The sequence below is a fragment of the Pristiophorus japonicus genome, chromosome 15 (assembly GCF_044704955.1).
Source record: "Pristiophorus japonicus isolate sPriJap1 chromosome 15, sPriJap1.hap1, whole genome shotgun sequence".
Taxonomy (NCBI): Eukaryota; Metazoa; Chordata; class Chondrichthyes; family Pristiophoridae; genus Pristiophorus; species Pristiophorus japonicus.
Genome location: NC_091991.1, coordinates 64,264,204 through 64,277,202, shown reverse-complemented (window position 1 = coordinate 64,277,202; position 12,999 = coordinate 64,264,204). Strand labels below are relative to the sequence as shown.

General features: G+C 42.5%; 1 long non-coding RNA gene across 3 annotated transcripts in view; it reads right to left on the bottom strand.

The window, feature by feature from the left end:
• Positions 1–12,999, bottom strand: part of LOC139280816 (uncharacterized) — a 149,756-nt gene that overhangs the window by 115,402 nt on the left and 21,355 nt on the right. Inside the window, exon 4 of one of the 3 annotated variants that reach the window (XR_011596775.1) lies at positions 9,762–12,566. The exons of the other annotated variants lie outside the window; for them this stretch is intronic. This is a non-coding gene — a long non-coding RNA (uncharacterized lncRNA). Of the gene's footprint in view, positions 1–9,761; positions 12,567–12,999 lie in introns of those variants that run through there. 3 annotated transcript variants of the gene reach the window in all.

Genomic DNA, 12,999 nt, shown 5'->3' with positions numbered 1-12,999 from the left:
TGTAAACAAACAGTCACTGGTATGAGTGGCCACCTGTTTATATCTGATAAATTTCCAGTCCAAACAGCTTTCTCAATGCAAATAAAAGGAACTGGAACCTCAGTTCAGAGGTTACATGTAAATGCTGACAGAAACCACACCATTTTTTATTCTAGCCCAACAATATGCTATATCACCACTTTTAGAATAGTACCCCCTAACTACCCAAGTATCCTCACTTCCCACACCAGCAATGCTTATGTCCTCTCTGAGCAAGTTTGACAATTTTTGATTATATATATATATATATATAGATATGTACATTTATTATTGTTTGTGTACCCATGCCTATATGACAAATTTATTCCACATAAAATGGATTTCAACTCATCAGTCTGGGTTGGTGAACTGAGGTCCAGAAGGTGAAAACACATGTGCTAACCCAATGCACCACTTAGTCCCCTACATAGAAATGCATTTAGTAATTAAGTGTATTGATTAAGATGCCTTCTTTGGATTGGAGGCAATCTTCATTCATAAACTGGTCGTACATGAACTAAATATTTGACCTCAACAGTTAACCATTAGTGAATTGAACCACGAATAAAATACACCTTTAGTTTCAGTTACCTGACATGCTCCAGAAGCTAGTCTGAATACTTAAGAGCATTGTAATAGCATCCTAAAAATGTTGCATTATTCAGAGATTTGTTAATGACATCATGCAATCCCATCTGCCCAAACTGACCTCATCCTTGTAAACAGATGTAATATCTAGGAGCAGGGGCTACTCTGGTGGCACATGGTCAGTGGCCTACCATGGCCATAAATAAGGTCTGGCAGCTGATGGCTGCCATGAAGCAGCATTTAATTGAATACTACATCTAGCAACTTCAAGTGAAAATCCTGACATGCAAAACTGAATCTTTACAATTACACCTTATGTAGATCAATCACAGATCAGCATGGATGGGAACACAGACAGGAAAAAGCTTTAAAGAAATGCAACATTTTGAGGCCATCAAGAACCCAAGTAGATTCTACTTCGAAGGTGACATACCACTTGCCTCCACATTAAAGTCATTTAGGAGGCATCTCTGAATCACAAGAAAAATTAATAATTTTCCACAAATTATCTGCAAATGTGAGTTATGTTTTAGAAACTGCTGCAACTGTTATCATCATCATAAGCGGTCCCTCGAGCGAGGATGACTTGCTTCCACATGGGTTCACAGATATTTCAATGAAGGACCCGATATTCCAGTACTGAACTCCAGGGGTGGAAGATGCCTGTGCGTGAGTTTTTTTTTAACGTGTGGTGACTGTTGCACATCAGCCACCACATGGGCTTGACAGATCTAGCCCTTTATCCAGTGGCATAGGTTAATCAGGACGACTGGAGACCAGCTCTGCTGCACGGACCCAGTGCGCACACATATCACAGTGTGGGTTGGCCCGTGCTGCACCTGGGCCCTCGACTCTTCTGGGCCCCCTACCCTCATTTGCCGCACCTCCGCCACAATTTCTCACCGCTCCTTCGTCACGAACTCTCACCGCACCTCCGCAACAATTTCTCACCGTTCCTCCACCACGATCTCTCGCAGCTCCTCCGCCATAGAAACATTCGCCGCACCTCCGCCACGATCTCTCACCGCTCATCCGCCCCCACCTTCCTGCTCCTCCGCTGTAACTGGGCCCCGCCGATGTTCCTGCCCACGCTCCAAATGGCAGCATGCAGCACACAACAGTGAATTGACCGACAATCTCAAGGGAGTATTGCAAGTAGCCTCCAGAATGGTCCAGGCAACGGAAACGCTGTTTCAAGATGTCACTGGTCCTCTCTATTATGCTGCGTGTCGCAATGTGCGACAGGTTTAATTAGGAGGGGAAGAATAGAGTATGAGAATAAGCTTGCAGGGAACATAAAAACTGACTGCAAAAGCTTCTATAGATATGTGAAGAGAAAAAGATTAGTGAAGACTAATGTAGGTCCCTTGCAGTCAGAATCAGGTGAATTCATAATGGGGAACAAGGAAATGGCAGACCAATTGAACAAATACTTTGGTTCTTTCTTTACTAAGGATGATACAAATAACCTCCCGAAAATACTAGGGGACCGAGGGTCTGGCGAGAAGGAGGAACTGAGGGAACTCCTTATTAGCCAGGAAATGGTTTTAGGGAAATTGATGGGATTGAAGGCCGATAAAGCCCCAGGGCCTGATAAGTACTCTGGGATGCAGACTAAGGAAGTGGTCCTAGAAATAGTAGATGCATTAGTGGTCATTTTTCAACATTCCATAGACTCTGGATCAGTTCCTATGGATTGGAGGGTAGCTAATGTAACACCACTTTTTTTAAAAGGTGGGAGAGAGAAAACAGGGAATTATAGACTGGTTAGCCTGATATCGGTAGTGGGTAAAATGCTGGAATCAATTATTAAGGATGTAATAGCAGCGCATTTAGAAAGCAAGGACAAGATCGGTCCAGGTCAGCATTGATTTATGAAAGGGAAATCATGCTTGACAAATCTAGAATTTTTTGAGGATGCAACTAGTGGAGTGGACAAGGGAGAACCAGTGGATGTGGTGTATTTGGACTTTCAAAAGGCTTTTGACAAGGTCCCACACAAAAGATTAGTGTGCAAATTTAAGGCACATGGGATTGGGGGTAATGTATTGATGTGGATAGAGAACTGGTTGGCAGACAGGAAGCAAAGAGTGGGAATAAACGGGTCCTTTTCAGAATGGCAGGCAGTGACTAGTGGGGTACCACAAGGTTCAGTGCTGGGACCCCAGCTATTTACAATATATATTAATGATTTAGACGAAGGAATTGAATGTAATATCTCCAGGTTTGCAGATTACATTAAGCTGCATGGCAGTGTGAGCTGTGAGGAGGATACTAAGAGGCTGCAGGGTGACTTGGAAAGGTTAGGTGAGTGGGCAAATGCATGGCAGATGCGGTATAATGTGGATAATTGTGAGATTTGGTGGCAAAAATAGGAAGGCAGATTATTATCTGAATGGTGACAGATTAGTAAAAGGGCAGATGCTACGAGACCTGGGTGTCATGGTACATCAGTCATTGAAAATAGGCATGCAGGTACAGCATGCAGTAAAGAAAGCAAATGGCATGTTGGCCTTCGTAGCGAGAGGATTTGAGTACAGGAGCAGGGAGGTCTTACTGCAGTTGTACAGGGCCTTGGTGAGACCACACCTTGAGCATTGTGTGCAGTTTTGGTCTCGTAATCTGAGGAAGGACATTCTTGCTATTGAGGGAGTGCAGCGAAGGTTCACCAGACTGATTCCCGGGATGGCAGGACTGACATATGAAGAAAGACTGGATCGACTAGGCTTATATTCACTGGAATTTAGAAGAATGAGAGGGGATCTCACAGAAGCATATAAAATTCTGACAGGATTGGACAGGTTAGATGCAGGAAGAATGTTCCCGATGTTGGGAAAGTCCAGAACCAGGGGTCACAGTCTAAGGATAAAGGGTAAGCCATTTCGGACCGAGATGAGGAGAAACTTTTTCACCCAGAGAATTGTGAACGTATGGAATTCTCTTCCACAGAAAGTAGTTGAGTCCAGTTCGTTGGATATATTCAAAAGGGAGATGGATGTGGCCCTTATGGCTAAAGGGATCAGGGGGTATGGAGATAAGGCAGGAATGGGGTACTGAGGTTGCATGATCAGCCATGATCATACTGAATAGTGGTGCAGGCTCGAAGGCCGAATGGCCTGTTCCTGCACCTATTTTCTATGTTTCTAAGTTTCTATGTTGTATTCCTAGTCAGCTTCTGTCTGGGTTACACGTAGGGATGTCATGAGCCAGGTAGCGAGGCCGCACTCTTTGTCTCCCAGTAGTTAGCTCTGCCCTTCTGGCTGCTGCTGAAACATGGCAGATATAACGCACTCATTTAGGATGAACGCATCATGAATGCTCGAGGGTATCTTGCATCAACTGATATGATGCGATGTATGTTGTCACACACGAGCTGCACATTAACGAAGTGGAAGGCTTTTCTGTTCCTGTACACCTCGGAATCCTCCAAATGTGCTCCCAAGGTGATATGGGTACAATCAATGCAGTCCTGTACCTTTAGGAAGCCAGCAATCCTGTAGAAGCCCACAGCCCTTTCATGCATTGCCTGGGTGGTCATGGGGAAATTTATGTAATCATTCCGCCAGGCATAAAGTGCAGTAGTCACCTGCCGAATGCATGTATGTGTTGCATGTTGAGAAATGGCACACACATCCCCAGTTGTGGCCTGGAATGATCCAGATGCATAAAATGAAAGTGCAGCTGTAATCTTCATTTCAACTGAGATAGCAGTCCTCCTGACGCTTCTAGGTTGCAAGTCTGCTTTTACTAACTTACAGATCACTTACAACCTCTTTGTAAAATGCAGCCTTCTCACACAGTCTGCATCACTCAGGTGCAAGTACGAACGCCTGTCTCGATATACCCAACGTGGGTAAGGCCACCTGCCCATCACCCTACGTGCTCTGAGGTTCCTCATGCGATGACGTTGAATCAATTGTCTCTTCTGCAGCACCATCATGCAGAAGGCTTGCACAAGAAATGAGATTGTCAGTATTGCCCCATGATTAAATTAGCTTTTGCTGAAAAGACTGAATTTAGTAATCAGTAGAAATTGCACTGTGCATGCATGCTTAAAGGTTTGGGCTGCAGTACACGTGAAGGTTTTAAGCAAATTGGCAAGAAAGAAACTGGAGTGAATGAAGGGACAGCCTGAAAATTAACTTTTCTGATGATGGCTCTCTGAGGTTATCATAGGGAAACAGGTTCGACCTCCGAAATCCAGAAACCTCAGGACTGAGGCCATTCCGGTTTTCAGGTATTTCCAGATTTCGGAACGTCTTTCCGAATTTCCGAAGTCCCGAATCCAGAAATGCCCAGGCTGGGTTTCGGGTATTTCCGGGTTTTGGAACCCTTCGGCCGGTCGTATTCTGGGTGAAAGAAACAGCCCGGGAAAAACCTGCGTTGCAGCCATTGGGACAGCGGCAAGTATGAAGACCTGCAAAAAAGGTAAGTCAAAGTTTTAAAAGTTTTTATTTTTTAAATTCTTTTGCAGCGATTAGATATCGTGAATGTTTTGTGATTTTTTATTTTTTGTAATTTGTTTTGTGTTTTCCCCCCTCCCAAGGCCCAACTTGCAGCGGTAATTGGCCTCGGAGTAAAGTTGACGAGGACCGATCGCGGTTTCCGCTGATTCTACCGCTGGGCCTTTAAAAAAAGAGCTGAGTGATTAGCAGTATTTTTGGTGCAAAATTCCAAAAAACTACCGCTATTGCCATTTAAAAAAATGTCTGGATTTCGGAACATTTTTCGGATTTCAGACAACCCCTCCACGGATCAGCGCGATGTCCGGATTTCGGACCACATTCCGAAGTATGGAACTCCGGATTTGGGAGCTAGAACCTGTACTATGACCACAACTGGCAGGATTATGACTGGAATGACCCGCAGGAATTACCTCAGATGAGGCATTGAAGAAAATCACTAACCCAGCCACGAGGGGACAAGCTACTGGAATTGGCATTCCAAGAGAAAGAATCCCATCAAATGGGATAAGAAAAGGGTGCATCACTTTACTCATCAATCTCCTAGAATCCAGAGAATTCATCCCCTCCCCACTCTGGCAGAATCCATTCTCTTATACTAAGGTGTAATCAATCTTTGGGGTCTGATGGAACAGGTGCCAGTCAACTGACTGGAACAGATAACTAAAGAATTGGCAGAGAACATCACGTCCATGTGCTGGCTCAATACAACCGTCAGGTTGTTTAACCAAACCACTAGGGTCAGTAGAATCAGTAGAATCAATCAACAAATGATCATGCATCTCCACACCTTATCAAAGGCAGAGAAAAGATACTTGGCTATATCAACTCAGACTTTTCAGGCCACCATGGGCTCCAATCGGTGTCTGAGCCAAGACCCGTCCAAATTTTCATGAACCAGTCTATGCTAAATTGTAAAAGATTTCATCAGATGCTAACACCACTTCCAGAGCTGGCTCATCAAGTGACTTACATACTTCCAGTTATCTACATAATTGTTCTAGCAGTTCTAAGCGTAACTACTGACACCCTCTCGCCACATAAGCTGCTGTTTGGTAGTGTGAACATTTCTAAATAGGCATGATAATGAACATGTTTTTTCATATCACTGGATATTTGCATTTGAATAATTCTCAAAATTGCTCTCATTTAGAAATGAATAGCAAAGAATGAAGAAAGGAAAGTGGAATGGTGTGTGCAAAATGGCAGACAGCACTGGACTCTTTATCATGCCTTCATTCTACACAGAAGTTCAATCCTACCTGTCTGATGATGATCATCATCATTATCATAATCTCGTTGGGCGATTGCTGTTGTCCAAATAATTCTCTCTAAAGGGGTCTTAATCATCACCCAGGATAATTTGTGTGATATTGAGTAAACAAGCACTACAGAGCCATTACAAGTAGGGTAGAAAACAAGCACAGGCATGCATTACCCCAGTCTGAAGTTCCTGTAATTGAAGTTTTATGAAATACAATTTGCAGATCAGGACAGTTCAGCACTCAGACTAATTTGTCACACAAGATAAGGGCTTATGAGGTTGGGGGCAATGTTTCCTCTAAATATTATCGTATGTGCAAGGCCTGTTTATTTAAATGCCCAGTACCTTTAAATTTGCAGCAGCCACGCAGGTGCAATAACTTCAATGGGACAGCTTGTGAGTGGCCTGCGTGGCACCTTCATAGATTGCTGCGCGACTGTACAGCTTACAGGGTAGGAATAAACAGGTTATTTTTCGGTTGGCAGGGTGTTACTAGTGGGGTGCTGCAAGGATCAGTGCTGGGGCCTCAGCTATTTACAGTCTATATTAATGGCTTTAATTAGATTAAGGTACTGAGTGTAATGTATCCAAGTTTGCTGATGATACAAAGCTAGATGGGAAAGTAAGCTGTGAGGAGGACACAAAGAGTCTGCAAAGGGATATAGACAGGTTAAATGAATGGGCAAGAAGATGGCAGATGGAGTATAATGTGGGGAAATGTGAGGTTATTCACTTTGGTAGGAAAAAAGAAAAACAGGTTATTTTTTAAATAGTGACAAATCTTGGTGTTCAGAGAGATTTGGGTGTCCTTGTATGTGAAACACAGAAAGTTAACAAGCACATACAGCAAGCAATTAGGAAAGCAAATACTATGTTGGCCTTTATTACAAGGGAATTGGAGCACATGCAAGGGAGTTGAAGTACATATACCGAGAGCATGCAGAAATCAAACGCAGGCAGCGGAGAGCATGCAGCAAATCTGTCCCACCCTCCCTTACCCTCAATAACTATCTGTCCCACCTGTGACAGGGACTGTGGCTCTCATATTGGACTGTTCAGCCACCTAAGGACTCATTTTAAGTGGAAGCAAGTCTTCCTCGATTCCGAGAGACTGCCTATAATTGATTCACAAAAATAAAGAAGTCTTGCTGCAATTGTGCACGGCTTTGGTGAGACCACACCTGGAGCAATGTTGCCTTTAAGCTGCGCAGCCGGGACTCCCACGCAGCCAGCTCACCGGCTTTTAAATGGGAAAAACGCACATACTTGGAATTTTGAATGGGCCCATAAAGGGGCTGCGCACCCAGAAAAAAAATTAAAGGGAACATTGACCTGGAGTACTGTGTACAGTTTTGGTCTCCATATCTAAGGAAGAATATACTTAGAGGCGGTGCAATGAAGGTTCGCTAGATTGATCCTTGGGATTAGAGGAGAGATTGAGTAGATTGGGCCTATACTCTCTGGAATTTAGAAGAATGAGAGGTGATCTCATTGAAACATTTAAGACTCAGAGGGATTGTCAGGGTAAATGCTGAGAGGTTGTTTCCCCTGGCTGGAGAGTCTAGAACTAGTGGACATAGTCTCAGGATAAGGGGTCGGCCATTTGGGACTGAGATGGTGAGAAATTTCTTCAGTCAGACGGTTGTGAATCTTTAGAATTCTCTACCCCAGAGAGCTGTGGAGGCTCAACCGTACATTCAAGACTGAGACTGATAGATTTTTGGACTCTAAGGGAATCAAGGGATACAGGGATCGGGCAATAAAGTGGAATTGAGGTCGAAGATCAACCATGATTTTATTGAATGGGAGAACAGGCTCGAGGGGCCATAATGCCCATACCTACGCTTATTTCTAAGTTCTTAATTTGTGAGACCATTGCACCAATTGAGTGCTCAATATTTAATCTACTCTACACAACCCACCACACTGAAGGAATAACCTACAAATGTTAATTTTCCAAAGGCCTTTTACAGCAAATTTTCAAAAAAAATATTGAGACCTAAAAAAGTTCACCTGACAACAATTTTTGTGGTTGTAGGTTCAAACACCAGTCCAGGACTTGAGCACATAATCTAGGCTTTCATTATAGTGCAGAAATGAGGGACTGCTACATTATCAGAGGTGCAGTCTTTTGGATGAGATGTTAAATTGAGGCACTGAGTATCCTGTTCAGGTGCAAGTAAAAAATCCTTTGGCACTTTTTCCAAAAGAGCAAAAGGAGATATCCTGCTTTTTTCCCCCTCTCATTGTCACAATGCTGAACCTCCATTCAGCATTGTGACAATTTTGAAAAACACAAAATGCAGAGAATGTCCACGCAACCAGTCACAGTTTGTTTTAAAAAATACAAACAGAGTTCAATGGAGCATTGATATGCTATTTGAAGAAACTAAAGGTTACAATAGAAAAACAAATGTGGATGTGTACAAAAAAATTTAACAAGTTAACAAAGAGAAGGTCTACACTAACAATTAAGTTCCAGGTTATTCACTGTAATTTCATCACAGTTAAATCTACTTGCAGCAATCAGGCGCAATACGACGCGTGTCCATAATTAATGTGGGCTTTAAACACAGTGCAAAGCAGAGGTGTAACTTACACTGTATTGGTATACCTGATTTTAAACCTAAACCTTTATCATCACTTATTTATAAACCTAAACAATATCTAGCATGTATGTGCAGTATTTAAGCAAGGAATAAAGGGATACATTTTCATATCGCAAAAATGCTTCAGAACAGTGTTTCTGGAATACTTTCCCTTCACCGCTCGTGCCTGAGCTTCGATCCACCCCAGACTCACTTGTTTCTCTCTGCTGGTGGTAAAAGTCCAAAATGAAGAGAGCAATCAAAACTTAGTTGGTAGTGTACATGGGCCTACAGCACAAAACTACTCATGATTAGACACAAATTGGAATTAAATTGGAAGTCAGGGGCCTCGAGGAAGGCTGTTGTGGGAATTGGCAAAGTCATACTGGTGCATTAGAGCTAATTTTCTGAGGCTGGGGTTGGAACAGAGTAAAGAGAGGCTCACTGCATGTGGAGAATGGTCAACAGCACTGATCTCTTAGTCATTATTTCATCCTACACAGAGATCCAGTCCTGCATGTGTAGTAAACTAATATCACATAATCTGGTATAGTGATTGCTGCTGATCAGTTACTTTTGTCCAAATAACTCTCTCCCTGGAAAGGTTTAGTCATTGTCCAGGCTGTTGTGTGTGGTGTTGAGCAACGCAAGTACCACAGAACTATTACAGGTAGTGTAGAAAACAAGCACAGGTATGCATTACCACAATCTGAAGGTGCTGTAATTTAATTGAAAAATGTTCCATCCCTCAGAATTAATACACCCTACCTTGATAAGAATATGATTCAAACTAATCCGAAAAATCACTTCACATCATAGCATTACATATTTCTATAAATATTTATTATGCATATACGTTATATAAAATAAACATATATTTTAAAAATAGACATAAAGATCCCAAAATTCCATGGGACTATTTGCTGTAGTATATGGGCTCAGTTCATTTATATCCTCATTGGTGTTGGCTGAGCACAATTACCGTATGACGCAGGAGCACTATGCTGGGAGGGGAGGAGAGTGGAACTTTCAGATGCAGTCTTTAAATAGTCAGGATTGGCTGAAAATTGCAGCAGCAGGTAAGTAATGAACCTTTTGCATGACTTTGACTGGGAGGTAGCTGTAATAGATGGTTCATGTGAAACCTAGTGGCTTTTTAAAAGAATATCTTCAAATGTAGGTAGAAAAGAACAACGCATTGGAGGGAGGCAGAGAGAAGCCCAAATTTTAACGAAAGCGACCTATAAACACTTCTGGATGAAATGCAGCAAAGGAAAGAAAAACTGTTTGGGTGTCCATGGAAGGAAATCTGAAAAAGTGCTTTGGGTGCTATGTGGAGGGAGGTGGCAATGGCAACCCCAGAACTGCAGATCAGTGCCAGAAAATTGGTGAAATGCATTCTGGATACCATGGGCTCTGTTCACTCTCTAAAATTAATAGATGCACAAGTCAACCTTCTCCATGTTCTGTGGTTCAGGGTATCTAACCCTGCATCATATACTCCCCAACATGAATTAGTTGCATTCAGAATCTTAAAACGCCTTCTTTCATTTTAACAGGGTGATACTAACAAATCTTTTACAGCTGCTATATGATACCACCTGGGATGCAGTCCTCAAGTGCTAGCCTTCACCTTATTCCCTCAATATTATTACGGGAGAAACTTGCTTATAATGCCCAAGAAAGGCAGAGGACCGAAAAGGGAATACTGGAGAGCTAACCTTCTATGAGAAGTAGGCCTTGGAGCTGTTGGGAAGGCACCCTGCTCATGCCGTAGGAGATAACGAGAGGTGTCACAGTGCAGGTAGCATGTTATTGAGTGGACATCTAGATAATCGCTATGGCATCCCTGCATTGCAATAAATAAAAAGTTCAGGGATGTGTAATGTATTGAAGGAATTATAATTTCTTTGAAGCAGAGGAAGTGGAGTAATGGCAATGGTGACAAAGGGAGACAGCATTCTGGACAATATTACACAGGACCCCTGTGGCTGTTTGAAATTAGCCAGTGGTACAGAAATTGTGTGGGGATAGCTTTTGCAGCCACAGGCAGACCTGTGTGCAGATGATATTGGCTGCAGATCTTTAAGCAGAGCCTGGCATAGCTATCCTTCAGCCTCTTTGGCGAAACACACTCTTCCTAAGATCTGTGTGGCCAGTAAACTTTTTTTTCAGGGTGGGGGGGGGGGGGCGGGGGGAGTAATATCTTGTAAAGTGCATCCTCCCCAAATTGAGCTTTACTCTCCTTTCCTCCCATCTGTACTGTGCCTCATCCTCCTCCGTTAAAATAGAAAACAAGAGAAACTCAGAACTGTTCATCAGAATCTTTTAATATAGGTGGGTGCAGCTCTGACCAGGTGCAACTAAAAAGAAACAATTCAAAATCCCTACTGCAGTTCAAGTTTCCCCGGGATTTGGGCTCCAAAGTAAAGCACTTCCATCAGTATCAGCTGATGCTAGCAACAGGTACTCCTCTTTTCATTCATTCTAAGTTACCCTTGGTGCACTGGGGTTCAAGCACAGGTTTTGGGCACTCCAACGCTGTTATCCTCACTATAATATATTATAATAACCTCCCAGTAGCACTGGCACCTGCATATGTGAAAGGTCTCAGACCCGAACATCAGCATAGCCAGAATCCCAGCAAAAACAGGAAGAACAATGAGCCTGGAAAAATTGAATTTGGCTCAAATTTCATTCACCAGTTTATTGTTTTGATTTTGATCTTCACTCCCAACCAACTATCTTTTTCTATGGTAAATATTTAAATGCACAAAATTGTTATTTTCCTGACCCACTTTTTGCCCTGCAGCACCAGTTCATCTAAGAATTTGTAGCCTGTTTTGAACAATTAAAGGTTGACTTTAGAGCCAACTTCATTTTTTTTATCTATCTCCTCTTATTATTGACATCAACAACCTGTTCTCATTTCATTTGCTAACAAAAGAAAAAATGAAGTGTGATGTGTTGCTATTTTTGTCCTTATTATTTGTATACGTCGGCAGTATCTCTGTATTTTGGACTCCAGTTCCAATGATTTTAAACAGACAGTTGCATACTCTTCAAATACTCATTTTTCCATTTGCCTCAGATCGCCTTCACTGGCCTATTTTTTTATCATATTGGGGCACATTATGTCAGACAGATCTCTTTCTGAAATTAGTAACTGGCATTGACACTGAAAAATTTCACACAATTAATAATATGAAATTTTTAAAAAGACTTAGATTTATATAGCACCTTTTACGACCACTGGACGTCTGAAAGCGCTTTACAGCTGATGAAGTACTTTTGGAGTGTAATGTGGGAAACGTGGCAGCCAATATGCGCACAGCAAACTCCCACAAAGAGCAATGTGATAATGACAAGATAATCTGTTTTTGTTGATAAATATTGGCCAGGACACTGGGGATAACTCCCCTGCTCTTCTTCAAAATAGTAGAATGGGATCTTTTATGACCACCTGAGAGAAGACGGGGCCTCGGTTTGACGTCTCATCCGAAAGATGGCACCTCCGACAGTACAGCACTCCCTCAGTACAACACTGGAGTATCAGCCTAGATTTTTGCGCTCTGGTCCCTGAAGTTGGACTTGAACCCACAACCTTCTGACTCAGAGGTGGGTGTGCTACCCACTGAGCCACAGCTGGCACATATGGAAAAATAATAAAATTAGGAGAAGTTATAAAAGTGAAATTATGCAAAGACACCCTGTAAACAATGAAGGATTACACCCGACATATTGAAATGTTACAAATCAGTTTCACTGGGGCATTTTAAAGACCATTCTGTGAATTTGGAAACGATATGGGTTATTTGTGGTTAATAATTCTACTCCATCACTGCCCTGAGCTATCATAAGAACATAAGAATTAGGAACAGGAGTAGGCCATCTAGCCCCTCGAGCCTGCTCCGCCATTCAACAAGATCATGGCTGATCTGGCCGTGGACTCAGCTCCACTTACCCACCCGTTCCCCACAACCCTTAATTCCCTTATTGGTTAAAAATCTATCTGTGACTTGAATACATTCAATAAGCTAGCCTCAACTGCCTCCTTGGGCAGAGAATTCCACAGATT